At 59.4% G+C, this 12,964-nt stretch overlaps 1 non-coding gene across 1 annotated transcript; it reads left to right on the forward strand.

The window, feature by feature from the left end:
- Positions 1–11,245: 11,245 nt before the first annotated feature.
- On the forward strand, positions 11,246–11,364 carry LOC131861344 (5S ribosomal RNA). Its single transcript, XR_009360419.1, has one exon. It is a non-coding gene; the product is annotated as a 5S ribosomal RNA (ribosomal RNA).
- Positions 11,365–12,964: the final 1,600 nt, after the last annotated feature.

The raw sequence follows: 12,964 nt of genomic DNA on the forward strand, positions 1-12,964 counted from the left end.
CAGTGCCAACCCCTTATCCCGCGACGCGTCCGACAAAGAGAACGTTCCAAGGCGGCAGAGGAGGTTACCAGCCGAAGGATGCAGTAGCAATAACAGGTATAGTTCCGCGGCGGCCGAGAAGACTCACCGCATAGGAATCGGGATGCGAGGCGAGGGATGCGGCGGGAAGGCCCCGACGGCTAAACGGAAGAGGCTGCAGGGCCGCCTCGGAATGGTCCAAGCATCGGATGCGATTGGGACGACTACCAGTGCCAACCCCTTATCCCGCGATGCGTCCGATACACAGATAGTTCCAAGGCGGCCGAGGAGCCTCACCGCATATCAATCGGGGTGCGAGGCGAGGGATGGGGCGGGAAGGCCCCAACGGCTAGACGGAAGAGGCTTCAGGGCCACCTCGGAATGGTCCAAGCATCGGACGCGCTTGGGGCGACTGCCAGTGCCAACCCCTTATCCCGCGATGCGTCCGATACACAGATGGTTCCAAGGCGGCCGAGGAGCCTCACCGCATAGCAATCGGGGGTGCGAGGCGAGGGATGGGGCGGGAAGGCCCCAACGGCTAGACGGAAGAGGCTTCAGGGCCGCCTAGGAATGGTCCAAGCATCGGACACGCTTGGGGCGACTACCAGTGACAGCCCCCTATCCCGCGATGCGTCCGATACGAAGATGGTTCCAAGGCGGCCGAGGAGCCTCACCGCATAGCAATCGGGGTGCGAGGTGGGGGATGCGGCGAGATGGCCCCAACGGCTAGACGGAAGAGGCCACAGGGCCGCGTCGGAATAGTCCAAGCATCGGACGCGCTTGGGGCGACTACCAGTGACAACCCCTTATCCCGCGATGCGTCCGATACGAAGATAGTTCCAAGGCGGCCGAGGAGCCTCACCGCATAGCAATCGGGGTGCGAGGTGGGGGATGCGGCGAGATGGCCCCAACGGCTAGACGGAAGAGGCTGCAGGGCCGCCTCGGAATAGTCCAAGCATCGGACGCGCTTGGGGCCACTACCAGTGACAACCCCTTATCCCGCGATGCGTCCGATACGAAGATAGTTCCAAGGCGGCCGAAGAGCCTCACCGCATAGCAATCGGGGTGCGAGGTGGGGGATGCGGCGAGATGGCCCCAATGGCTAGACGGAAGAGGCCACAGGGCCGCCTCGGAATAGTCCAAGCATCGGACGCGCTTGGGGCGACTACCAGTGACAACCCCTTATCCCGCGATGCGTCCGATACGAAGATAGTTCCCAGGCGGCCGAGGAGCCTCACCGCATAGCAATCGGGGTGCGAGGCGAGGGATGCGGCGAGATGGCCCCAAAGGCTAGACGGAAGAGGCTGCAGGGCTGCCTCGGAATAGTCCAAGCATCGGACGCGCTTGGGGCGACTACCACTGCCAACCCCTTATCCCGCGATGCGTCCGATACACAGATAGTTCCGAGGCGGCCGAGGAGGTGGGGGATGCAGCGAGATGGCCCCAACGGCTAGACGGAAGAGGCTGCAGGGCCGCCTCGGAATAGTCCAAGCATCGGACGCGCTTGGGGCGACTACCAGTGACAACCCCTTATCCCGCGATGCGTCCGATACACAGATAGTTCCGAGGCGGCCAAGGAGCCTCACCGCATAGCAATCGTGGTGCGAGGTGGGGGATGCGGCGAGATGGCCCCAACGGCTAGACGGAAGAGGCTGCAGGGCCGCCTCGGAATGGTCCAAGCATCGGATGCGCTTGGGGCGACTACCACTGCCAACCCCTTATCCCGCGATGCGTCCGATACACAGATAGTTCCAAGGCGGCCGAGGAGCCTCACAGCATAGCAATCAGGGTGCGAGGCGAGGGATGCGGCGAGAAAGCCCCAACGGCTAGAGGGAAGAGGCTTCAGGTCCGCCTCGGAATGGTCCAAGCATCGGACGCGCTTGGGGCGACTACCAGTGACAACCCCTTATCCCGCGACGCGTCCGATACACAGATAGTTCCAAGGCGGCCGAGGAGCCTCACCGCATAGCAATCGGGGTGCGAGGCGAGGGATGCGGCGAGAAGGACCCAACGGCTACACGGAAGAGGCTTCGGGGCCGCCTCGGAATGGTCCAAGCATCGGACGCGCTTGGGGCGACTACCAGTGACAACCCCTTATCCCGCGACGCGTCCGATACACAGATAGTTCCAAGGCGGCCGAGGAGCCTCACCGCATAGCAATCGGGGTGCGAGGCGCGGGATGCGGCGAGAAGGACCCAACGGCTACACGGAAGAGGCTTCGGGGCCGCCTCGGAATGGTCCAAGCATCGGACGCGCTTGGGGCGACTACCAGTGACAACCCCTTATCCCGCGACGCGTCCGATACACAGATAGTTCCAAGGCGGCCGAGGAGCCTCACCGCATAGCAATCGGGGTGCGAGGCGAGGGATGCGGCGAGAAGGACCCAACGGCTAGACGGAAGAGGCTTCGGGTCCGCCTCGGAATGGTCCAAGCATCGGACGCGCTTGGGGCGACTACCAGTGACAACCCCTTATCCCGCGACGCGTCCGATACACAGATAGTTCCAAGGCGGCCGAGGAGCCTCACCGCATAGCAATCGGGGTGCGAGGCGAGGGATGCGGCGAGAAGGACCCAATGGCTAGACGGAAGAGGCTTCGGGTCCGCCTCGGAATGGTCCAAGCATCGGACGCGCTTGGGGCGACTACCAGTGACAACCCCTTATCCCGCGACGCGTCCGATACACAGATAGTTCCAAGGCGGCCGAGGAGCCTCACCGCATAGCAATCGGGGTGCGAGGCGAGGGATGCGGCGAGAAGGACCCAACGGCTAGACGGAAGAGGCTTCGGGTCCGCCTCGGAATGGTCCAAGCATCGGACGCGCTTGGGGCGACTACCAGTGACAACCCCTTATCCCGCGACGCGTCCGATACACAGATAGTTCCGAGGCGGCCGAGGAGCCTCACCGCATAGCAATCGGGGTGCGAGGCGAAGGATGCGGCGAGAAGGACCCAACGGCTAGACGGAAGAGGCTTCGGGTCCGCCTCGGAATGGTCCAAGCATCGGACGCGCTTGGGGCGACTACCAGTGACAACCCCTTATCCCGCGACGCGTCCGATACACAGATAGTTCCAAGGCGGCCGAGGAGCCTCACCGCATAGCAATCGGGGTGCGAGGCGAGGGATGCGGCGAGAAGGACCCAACGGCTAGACGGAAGAGGCTTCAGGGCCGCCTCGGAATGGTCCAAGCATCGAACGCGCTTGGGGCGACTACCAGTGACAACCCCTTATCCCGCGACGCGTCCGATACACAGATAGTTCCGAGGCGGCCGAGGAGCCTCACCGCATAGCAATCGGGGTGCGAGGCGAGGGATGCGGCGAGAAGGACCCAACGGCTAGACGGAAGAGGCTTCAGGGCCGCCTCGGAATGGTCCAAGCATCGGACGCGCTTGGGGCGACTACCAGTGACAAGCGTCCGATACACAGATAGTTCCGAGCGGCCGAGGAGCCTCACCGCATAGCAATCGGGGTGCGAGGCGAGGGATGCGGCGAGAAGGACCCAACGGCTAGACGGAAGAGGCTTCAGGGCCGCCTCGGAATGGTCCAAGCATCGGACGCGCTTGGGGCGACTACCAATGACAACCCCTTATCCCGCGACGCGTCCGATACACAGATAGTTCCGAGGCGGCCGAGGAGCCTCACCGCATAGCAATCGGGGTGCGAGGCGAGGGATGCGGCGAGAAGGACCCAACGGCTAGACGGAAGAGGCTTCAGGGCCGCCTCGGAATGGTCCAAGCATCGGACGCGCCTTGGGGCGACTACCAGTGACAACCCTTATCCCGCGAGCGCGTCCGATACACAGATAGTTCCGAGGCGGCCGAGGAGCCTCACTCGCATAGCAATCGGGCGTGCGAGGCGAGGATGCGGCGAGAAGGACCCAACGGGCTAGACGGAAGAGGCTTCAGGGGCTCGCCTCGGAATGGTCCAAGCATCGGACGCGCTTGGGGCGACTACCGTTGCCAACCCCTTATCCCGCGATGCGTTCTGATACACAGATAGTTCCGAGGCGGCCGAGGAGCCTCACCGCATAGCAATCGGGTTGCGAGGCAGATTATTGGGAAGGGAAACCCCCTGGGATGCGGCTCAAGCAGTGCCCAAAGGGACTGGAATGCGGAATCACATCGAGAGACCCAAATGCTATACGAGGGCTCAAATCGAATTATCGATTTGGGCCACGACATGGACGCATCGGAACGACTACCTTTGCCGAACCACTCGCAATTGCATCCATACCGAAACCAATAGACATTTCCGTTAGAGCCCTCGCATAGCAGTTCGGGAATCTCGCATGCCCCTCTAAATCGACCAATGCTGGCGCTCAATGAAAATCCCGAGCGCTCACCACCGTTCGAGCGCCAGCATTGGTCGAGTTAGAGGGCACGGGGGAGAATGCTCCAGTCAACACCTCCCCTATATAAGTTATTTGTCCGATTCTCGCACAACCGTAGTCTGCCTCGTCGAATCAAAACAACGGTCCCCAGATTCCGACTTCCGTTCCGTAGAGACCCAAAAGCTAGATGGAGGCTCGCAAGAAAGAGAGTCGGCGCATAGCAATCGGGTTTCTCGAACGTTTAGGGACCGAGCTCACTTGCGGATAGGGCAAAATCCGCCAAGCAACCCAAAAGCTAGACGGGGGCTCGAATCGAATCGCCTAGGCGGCCACAACAACGACGTGTTTGGATCGACTACCAGTGCCAAACCATTCAGCAAGACTAGTCTGTGTCGAGGCCGGATAGAGATTCTCAGAGAGCGCCCGCATAGCATTTAGGAGACCTGCCGCGTCCCTCACACTCGACAAATGGTGGTGCACGTTTATAATCTCGAGCGAACTCCCAACCCTTTCAAGCACCAACATCGGTCGAGATAGAGGGGCACGGAGGGGGCTGCGTGAGACAACACAGTCCCCTTATATATGTTATTTGTCCGATTCTCACACATCCGAAGAATGGTCATCAAATCGGACAACAGCCCAAACTTCCGACTTCCGTCCCAGAAAGCCCAAGAGCTATCTAAAACGTTCATGGCCGGAACTCGATCGCGGCTATACCAGTCCGCCAAGCAACCCAAAAGCTAGACTGGAGCTCTAGTCGAATCACCTCTGTGGCCATTGCAAGGACGTGTTGGAGCGACTACCATTGCCGAACCATTCCGCAGGTCGAGTCCATACCAAGGCCGCATAGAGATTCACGATGAGCTCCTGCATAGCAATCAGGAGACTTGCCGTGTCCATCACAATCGATAAAATCCTGGTGCAAGATTTTTGCATCCGAGCGCTCCAACCAGTCGAGCACCAGCATCAATCGACATAAACGGGCACGGGGGGAGGATGCTCGAGAACACTACCTCCCCTATATAAGTTATTTGTCCGATTCTCAAGCAGCCAAAGTCTGGTCATCGAATCGGGTCAAAGACCACAACTTCCGACTTTACCCACAATGCAAGTCATCGAATCGAACATCGGGCCCCCGAGTCGACTCCATGCGTATGTCAGGTCATCGGACCCAAATTCCGCCTTCCTGCGCATGGCGGGCCATCAATATCAACTCGGTCATCGGACCCAAACTCCTCCTTTTTGCGTATGGCACCGCCTTCAAATCGGTCATCGGACCCAAATTCCGCCTTCCTGTGCATGGCGGGCCATCAACATCAACTCGGTCATCGGACCCAAATTCCGCCTTTCTGCGCATGGCACGCCCATCAACTCGGTCATCGGACCCCAAATTCCGCCTTCCTGCGCATGCAGGTCATCGGACACAAATTCAGACCTCGCCAATATGCCTACGTATCGAATCGGTCATCGGACCCCAACTTCCGACTATCATCCATACTGTAGGGTCTTTGAGGTTGGCGCGTGCGCTCAACCCAGGGAGTCGACCCATCGAAGCATACACCTCCCCTATATAAGCTATTTGTCCGATTCCACACACTGTGTAGTTTGCACCTCTGACCAGGACATCGACCCCAACTTCCGAACTCGACTGCAACGACGGCACCAGCGCCTTGGTGCGCACCCTTGCGACGCACAGTCCCAACATTCGCCTTCCTGCACATGGCAGGTCATCGGACCCAAATTCCGACCTCCGCGAGTATGCCTACATATCGAATCGGTCATCGGACCCAACTTCCGACTTCATCCATACCGTAGGGTCTTTGAGGTTGGCGCGGTGCGCTCAAACCCGGGGAGTCGACCCAACGAAGCATACACCTCCCCTATATCAGCTATTTGTCCGATTCCCACACCTGTGTAGTTTGCACCTCCGATTCAAGACATCGACCCCAACTTCCGAACTCGCCTCCAACGGACCGACACCAGCGCCTTGGTGCGCCACCTTGCAACGCACAGTGCCAACATTCGCCTTCCTGCACGTGGCAGGTCATCGGACCCAAATTCCGACCTCGCGAGTATGCCTACATATCGAATCGGTCATCGGACCCAACTTCCGACTTCATCCATACCGTAGGGTCTTTGAGGTTGGCGCGGTGCGCTCAACCCGGGGAGTCGACCCAACGAAGCATACACCTCCCCTATATAAGCTATTTGTCCGATTCCCACACCTGTGTAGCTTGCACCTCCGATCAGGACATCGACCCCAACTTCCGAACTCGACTAAAAAGACCGCACCAGCGCCTTGGTGTGCACCTTGCAACGCACAGTGTCAACATTCGCCTTCCTGCACATGGCAGGTCATCGGACCCAAATTCCGACCTCATGAGCATACCTACTAATCGAATCGGTCATCGGACCCAACTTCCGACTTCATCCATACCGTAGGGTCTTTGAGGTTGGCGCGGTGCGCTCAACCTGGGGAGTCGACCCATCGAAGCATACACCTCCCCTATATAAGCTATTTGTCCGATTCCGACACCTGTGTAGTTTGCACCTCCGCTCAGGACATCGACCCCAACTTCCGAACTCGCCTGCAACGACCGAACCAGCGCCTTGGTGCGCACCAAAAGTGCGCACTTTTGGAGGGCACTTTTGTGCGCTCCAAAGGTGCGCACTTTTGGAGGGCACTTTTCTGCGCTCCAAAGGTGCGCACTTTTGGAGGGCACTTTTTGGAGGGCACTTTTCTGCGCTCCAAAGGTGCGCACTTTTGGAGGGCACTTTTTGGAGGGCACTTTTCTGCGCTCCAAAGGTGCGCACTTTTGGAGGGCACTTTTTGGAGGGCACTTTTCTGCGCTCCAAAGGTGCGCACTTTTGGAGGGCACTTTTTGGAGGGCACTTTTCTGCGCTCCAAAGGTGCGCACTTTTGGAGGGCACTTTTTGGAGGGCACTTTTCTGCGCTCCAAAGGTGCGCACTTTTGGAGGGCACTTTTTGGAGGGCACTTTTCTGCGCTCCAAAGGTGCGCACTTTTGGAGGGCACTTTTTGGAGGGCACTTTTCTGCGCTCCAAAGGTGCGCACTTTTGGAGGGCACTTTTTGGAGGGCACTTTTCTGCGCTCCAAAGGTGCGCACTTTTGGAGGGCACTTTTGTGCACTCCAAAGGTGCGCACTTTTGGAGGGCACTTTTCCTGTGCTCCAAAGGTGCACACCTAGGTGAGCACCTTCGACCACACCTTGTAGCACACCAAACTCTGACTTTCGACTTCATCCGCAATGCAGGGTCTTTGAGGTTGGCGCAATGCGCACAACCAGGGGAGTCGACCCATCAAACCCAACACCTCCCCTATATAAGCTATTTGTCTGATTCTCATACATGCGTAGCCTGCAGGAGCAATTAGGACATCGACCCCAACTTTCGGCTTCTAAACGAAAACAAGGTCTTTGAGGTTGGTGTAATGCGAACAACTAGGGGAGTCAACCCATCAAACCCAACACCTCCCCTATATAAGCTATTTGTCTGATTCTCATACATGTGTAGTCTACAGGAGCAATTAGGACATCGACCCCAACTTTTGACTTCTTAACGAAAACAAGGTCTTTGAGGTTGACGTAATGCGCACAACCAGGGGAGTCGACCCATCAAACCCAACACCTCCCCTATATAAGCTATTTGTCCGATTCTCATACATGTGTAGCCTGCAGGAGCCATTAGGACATTGACCCCAACTTTTGACTTCTTAACGAAAACAAGGTCTTTGAGGTTGGCGTAATGCGCACAACCAAGGGAGTTGACCCATCAAACCCAACACCTCCCCTATATAAGCTATTTGTCTGATTCTCATACATGTGTAGCCTGCAACAACGATTAGGACATCCACCCCAACTTCTGAATTCGTCTGCGTTGACCGCACCAAAGGTGCACGCCTTGGTGCTCACCAAAATCCGACTTCCGACTTCTTCTGCTATGCGGGGTCTTTGAGGTTGGCGCAGTGCGCACAACCAGGGGAGTCAACCCACCGAATGCAACACCTCCCCTATATAAGCTATTTGTCTGATTCTCATACATGCGTAGACTGCAGCAATGATTAGGACATCCACCCCAACTTTTGACTTCTTAAACAAGACAGGGTCTTTGAAGTTGGTGCAGTGCACACAACCAGGGGAGTCGACCCATCAAACGCAACACCTCCCCTATATAAAGCTATTTGTCCGATTCTCATACGTGTAGTCTGCAGCAGCGATTAGGACATCGACCCCAACTTCCGAATTCGTTTGCATTGACCGCACCAAAGGTGCACGCCTTGGTGTGCACCCTGGAGTGCACTTTGGTGCTCACCTCGGTGCACACTTTGGTGTGCACCTCGGTGTGCACCAAAGGTGCGCACCTTGGAGCGCACCAAAGGTGTACACTTTGGAGCGCACCACATAGGGTCTTTGAGAGGTTGGCGCAGTGCGCACACCAAGGTGGGTGTTGAGGTGCGTGCCGAGGTGGGTGGGTGCTAGGGTGCGCTCCATGGTGGGTGCCAGGGTGGGTGCGTGCTAGGGTGGATTCCAAAGAGGGTCATAGGGTGGGTGCCAAGGTGGGTTGGTGATATAGTGGGTTCAAAGGTGGGTACTAGGGTGGGTTCCAAGGTGGGTCACAAGTTGGGTGCCAGGATGCGTGGGTGTTAGGTTGGGTGCCAAGGTGGGCTCCTGCGTGGGTGGGTGCTAGGGTGGGTTTCAAGGTGGACGCGAGGGCGGGTGCCAAGGTGGGTAACAAGTTGGGTGTTAGGATGGGTGAGTGCTAGAGTGGGTGCCAAGGTGGGTGGGTGCTAAGGTGGATGCCAAGGTGGTTCACAGGGTGGGTGGGTTCTAGGGTGAGTTCCAAGGTGGGTCACAGGTTCAGTGCTAGGGTGGGTGTCAAGGCGGGTGTCGAGGTGCCTGGGTGCTAGGGTGTGGATGCCAATGTGGGTCATAGGGTGGGTACTAGGGTGGGCTGCAATGTGGGTGCCAAGGTGGGTAACATGCTCGGTGGGTTCTAAATTGGGTGCCAGGGTGGGTGTGCACCCACCTTGCCCGAGGTGGGTGCCAAGGTGCCAGTGTGGGTGGGTGCTAAGGTGGATGCCAAGGTGGGTGAGAAGGTGGGTGATAGGTTGAGTGGTAGGATGGGTGGGTGCCAAGATGGGTCACAGGGTGGGTGCAAGGGTGGGTAGGTGCTAGGGTTGGTGTCAGGGTGGGTGGGTGCTAGGTTGGGTTCCAAGGTGGGTGCGAGGGTGAGTGTCAAGGTGGGTCACAGGTTAGGTGCTAGGATGGGTGAGTGCTAGGGTGCAAAGGTGCCAGGGTGGGTGCTAGGATGGGTCGATGCTAGGGTGAGTGGCAAGGTGGGTCCACAAGTGTCAAGGTGGGTGCCGAGGTGGGTGCCAAGTCGGCGACTGCTATGGTGGATGCCAAGGTGGGTCACGGGGTGGGTGCCAAGTTGCTAGGTTGGGTTCCAAGGTGGGTGCCAACGTGGGTGCTAGGGTGCGTGGGTTAAAGGGTGTGTCACAACGTGGGTGCCAGGATGGGTGCGCACCCACACTGGCCAAGACGGGTGCGGGTGCAAGGTTGGGTTCCAAGCCCGGTCACAGGCTGGGTGCTAGGATGGGTGGGTGCCAAGGTGGGCACCAGGGTGGGTGCACCCACCCTGGCCAAGGTGGGTCACGGGGTGGGTCCTAGGGTGGGTAACGGGGTGGGTACTAAGGTGCGTGCCAAGGTGGGTCATAGGGTGGGTGCCAAGGTGGGCACCAGGGTGGGTGTGCACCAACCCTAGCCAGGGTAGGTCACGGGGTGGTTGTCGGGGTGGGCGTCAAGGAGCCAAGGTGGGTGGCAAGTAGCCAAGTTGCGTGCCAAGGTGGGTGTCGGGGTGGGTGCCAAGGATCCAAGGTGGGTGCCAAGGAACCAAGGTGGGTGTCTGGGTGGGTGCCGAGGTGGGAGCCAGGGTGGGTCCCAAGGTGAGTGCAAAGGTGGGTGCCAGGGTCAAGGTGAGTGCCAATGTGGGTTCCAAGGTGCCAGGGTCAGGGTGAGTGCCAATGTGGGTTCAAAGGTGCTAAGTTGGGTGCGAGGTTGGGTGCGAGGGTGGGTGGGTGCCAAGGTGTGCTAGGTGGAAGCCCGGGTGGGTCGGCATCCCATGGGTGTCGAGTTGGGTGCCTGATGGGTGCTTCTTGTCAAGTTTTAGTCGTCGGGACTCATTTCGAGCCTTAGAGGTCGTTTCTTGTCCGGTTGCCCTGTCTTCGACCTGGGAACCCAATTTTGGTCCTCGGGTCCCATTTTTTTTTGTCTCGCATCCCACTTTTGGCCTGTGGCCTTTTCGGGGTCGATTCTCGTTTTGGGCATCAGAGCATGTTTCTTCTCCTAAAACCCAATATTTGTTTATTAAGTCTCGGAACACATTTTTGTTCTCGTGGACCCATCATGGGTCTTGGAACGCATTTGTGGTCCTTGGGTCCCATTTTGCATCCCGAAACTTGTGTTTTGGTGCTTGATCCCTATTTTGGGTGCCCACCTTGCACCAAGTGCGCACCCGGGGCAAACCGAGCGCCTTGGTGCACCGGGGCAAGATCGAGCGTGCACCCGAGGCGCCCCGAACATGCACCAAGGTGCACTCGGCCCACATGTGAGCGCAGGTCGTTGCGCCCGAGGTGGTGTGTGGGCACCGCGTTGCAGACGGGACACTGCACGCACACGACGCCCCCTCCAGGTGCACGCACGTAGGCCGGGCCGGGTGCACACCCGACGCCCTAGCAAGGTGCGCGCACCCGGGCAGGGCTCACACTTGGCGAACGGGGCGCACTTCGCGAGGGAGGGTGTGCACCTCGACGGGGGTGGGTGGCCGGGGTGGATTCGCACGTGGGTCGCGGTTTGCTAAGTACACACTGCGACAAGCTCATAACGGGTGCGATCATACCAGCATTAGTGCACCGGATCCCATCAGAACTCCGCAGTTAAGCGCGCTTGGGCCGGAGTAGTACTGGGATGGGTGACCTCCCGGGAAGTCCCGGTGTTGCACCCTTTTTTAGTTTTTCGCCGGGCGTCGCAATGCTATTTGAATAAACCTTTTGCCCGTTTGCGTTCTCGTCGGGGCCGGGCCGGGCCGGGCCGGGGTGCGCTGCCCGCACTACCGCGCGCGCGGGGGCGACACCGAGCGCGCACCCGAGGCACCCCGAGCACACAGGCCACGGTGCAACCCGGGCGTTGTGCGCGCACCCCGGTGCGCCCGAGGTGCTGCGCGCGCACCCAGGTGAAATCGGTGTGCACCTCGGCCAGTGCGCGCTCGGTCGAGTCGCGCACGTTGGCCAAGGTGCACGGTGATGTTTCTTACTCTAAGGTTCCGCACCAGACGCCCGGGACAGGTGAGCGAAGCTGGGCGGGGCCGGGTGCGCGGCCGGGGCAGGTGCACGCAGCTGGAGAGAGCTTTGGAGCACACTTCGGAGCGCACCAATGATGCGCTCCATTCAAAAGTTTCCTGAAAAGGCAAAAAAAGTTGAGATTATAGAATTTCCCACTTGAGAGATTGTAAAAAAAAAAAATTTAAAATGAAGGAAACGCGGGTGCCAAGGTGTGCGCAGCCCAGCCAAGGTGTGCGCACCAAGGCGCCCACCCTGGCGAAGGTGCACGCAAGGTGCGCACCCGAGGCAAACCGGACAATTAACCCAACTTTCGACTTCGCGCGCACCTTGGAGCGCACTTCGGAGCGCTCCTTGGTGCGCACCAATCTTGGGCACCTCGGAGTGCACCATGGCGCCCACCAAGGTGCGCACCCGGGGCAAACCGAGCTCCGACTTCGTGCGCACCTTGGAGCGCACGAAAGGTGCGCACCATGGCGCCCACCAAGGTGCGCAGCCCAGCCAAGGCGTGCGCATCAAGGTGCGCACCCTGGCGAAGGTGCGCACCCGGGGCAAACCGAGCTCCGACTTCGTGCGCACCTTGGAGCGCACAAAAGGTGCGCAACCCAGCCAAGGTGTGCGCACCCCGGTCAAACCGAGCTCCGAATCGTGCGCACCAGAGGTGCACGCCATCGTGCGCACCTTGGAGCACACTTCGGAGCCCTCCTTGGTGCGCGCCGATGTTGCGCACCTCGGAGCGCACCCGGGGAAAACAATGCAATTAACCCGACTTTCGACTTCGTGGGCACCTCGGAGCGCTCTCGGGTTCGCACCTCGGAGCACACCGAGGTGCGCACCTTTGATGCGCTGCCTTCACCAATTTCCAGAAAAGGCAAGAAAACATTGAGAAGGTGTGCGCACCGAGGTGCCCACCCTGGCGAAGGTGCACGCGAGGTGCGCACCCGGGGCAAACCGGGCTCCGACTTCGTGCACGCCGCACCTTGGAGCACACTTCGGAGCGCTCCTTGGTGCGCACCAGGGCGCGCAACCCAGCCGAGGTGCCCACCCCGGCGAAGGTGCACGCGAGGTGCGCACCCGGGGCAAACCGGGCTCCGACTTCGTGCACGCCATGGTGCCCACCGCGGCGAAGGTGCACGCGAGGTGCGCACCCGGGGCAAACCGGGCTCCGACTTCGTGCACGCCGCACCTTGGAGCACACTTCGGAGCGCTCCTTGGTGCGCACCATGGTGCCCACCAGGGCGCGCAACCCCGCCGAAGGTGCACGCG

Source organism: Cryptomeria japonica, unplaced genomic scaffold, assembly GCF_030272615.1.
Source record: "Cryptomeria japonica unplaced genomic scaffold, Sugi_1.0 HiC_scaffold_24, whole genome shotgun sequence".
NCBI classification, from domain to species: Eukaryota; Viridiplantae; Streptophyta; class Pinopsida; order Cupressales; family Cupressaceae; genus Cryptomeria; species Cryptomeria japonica.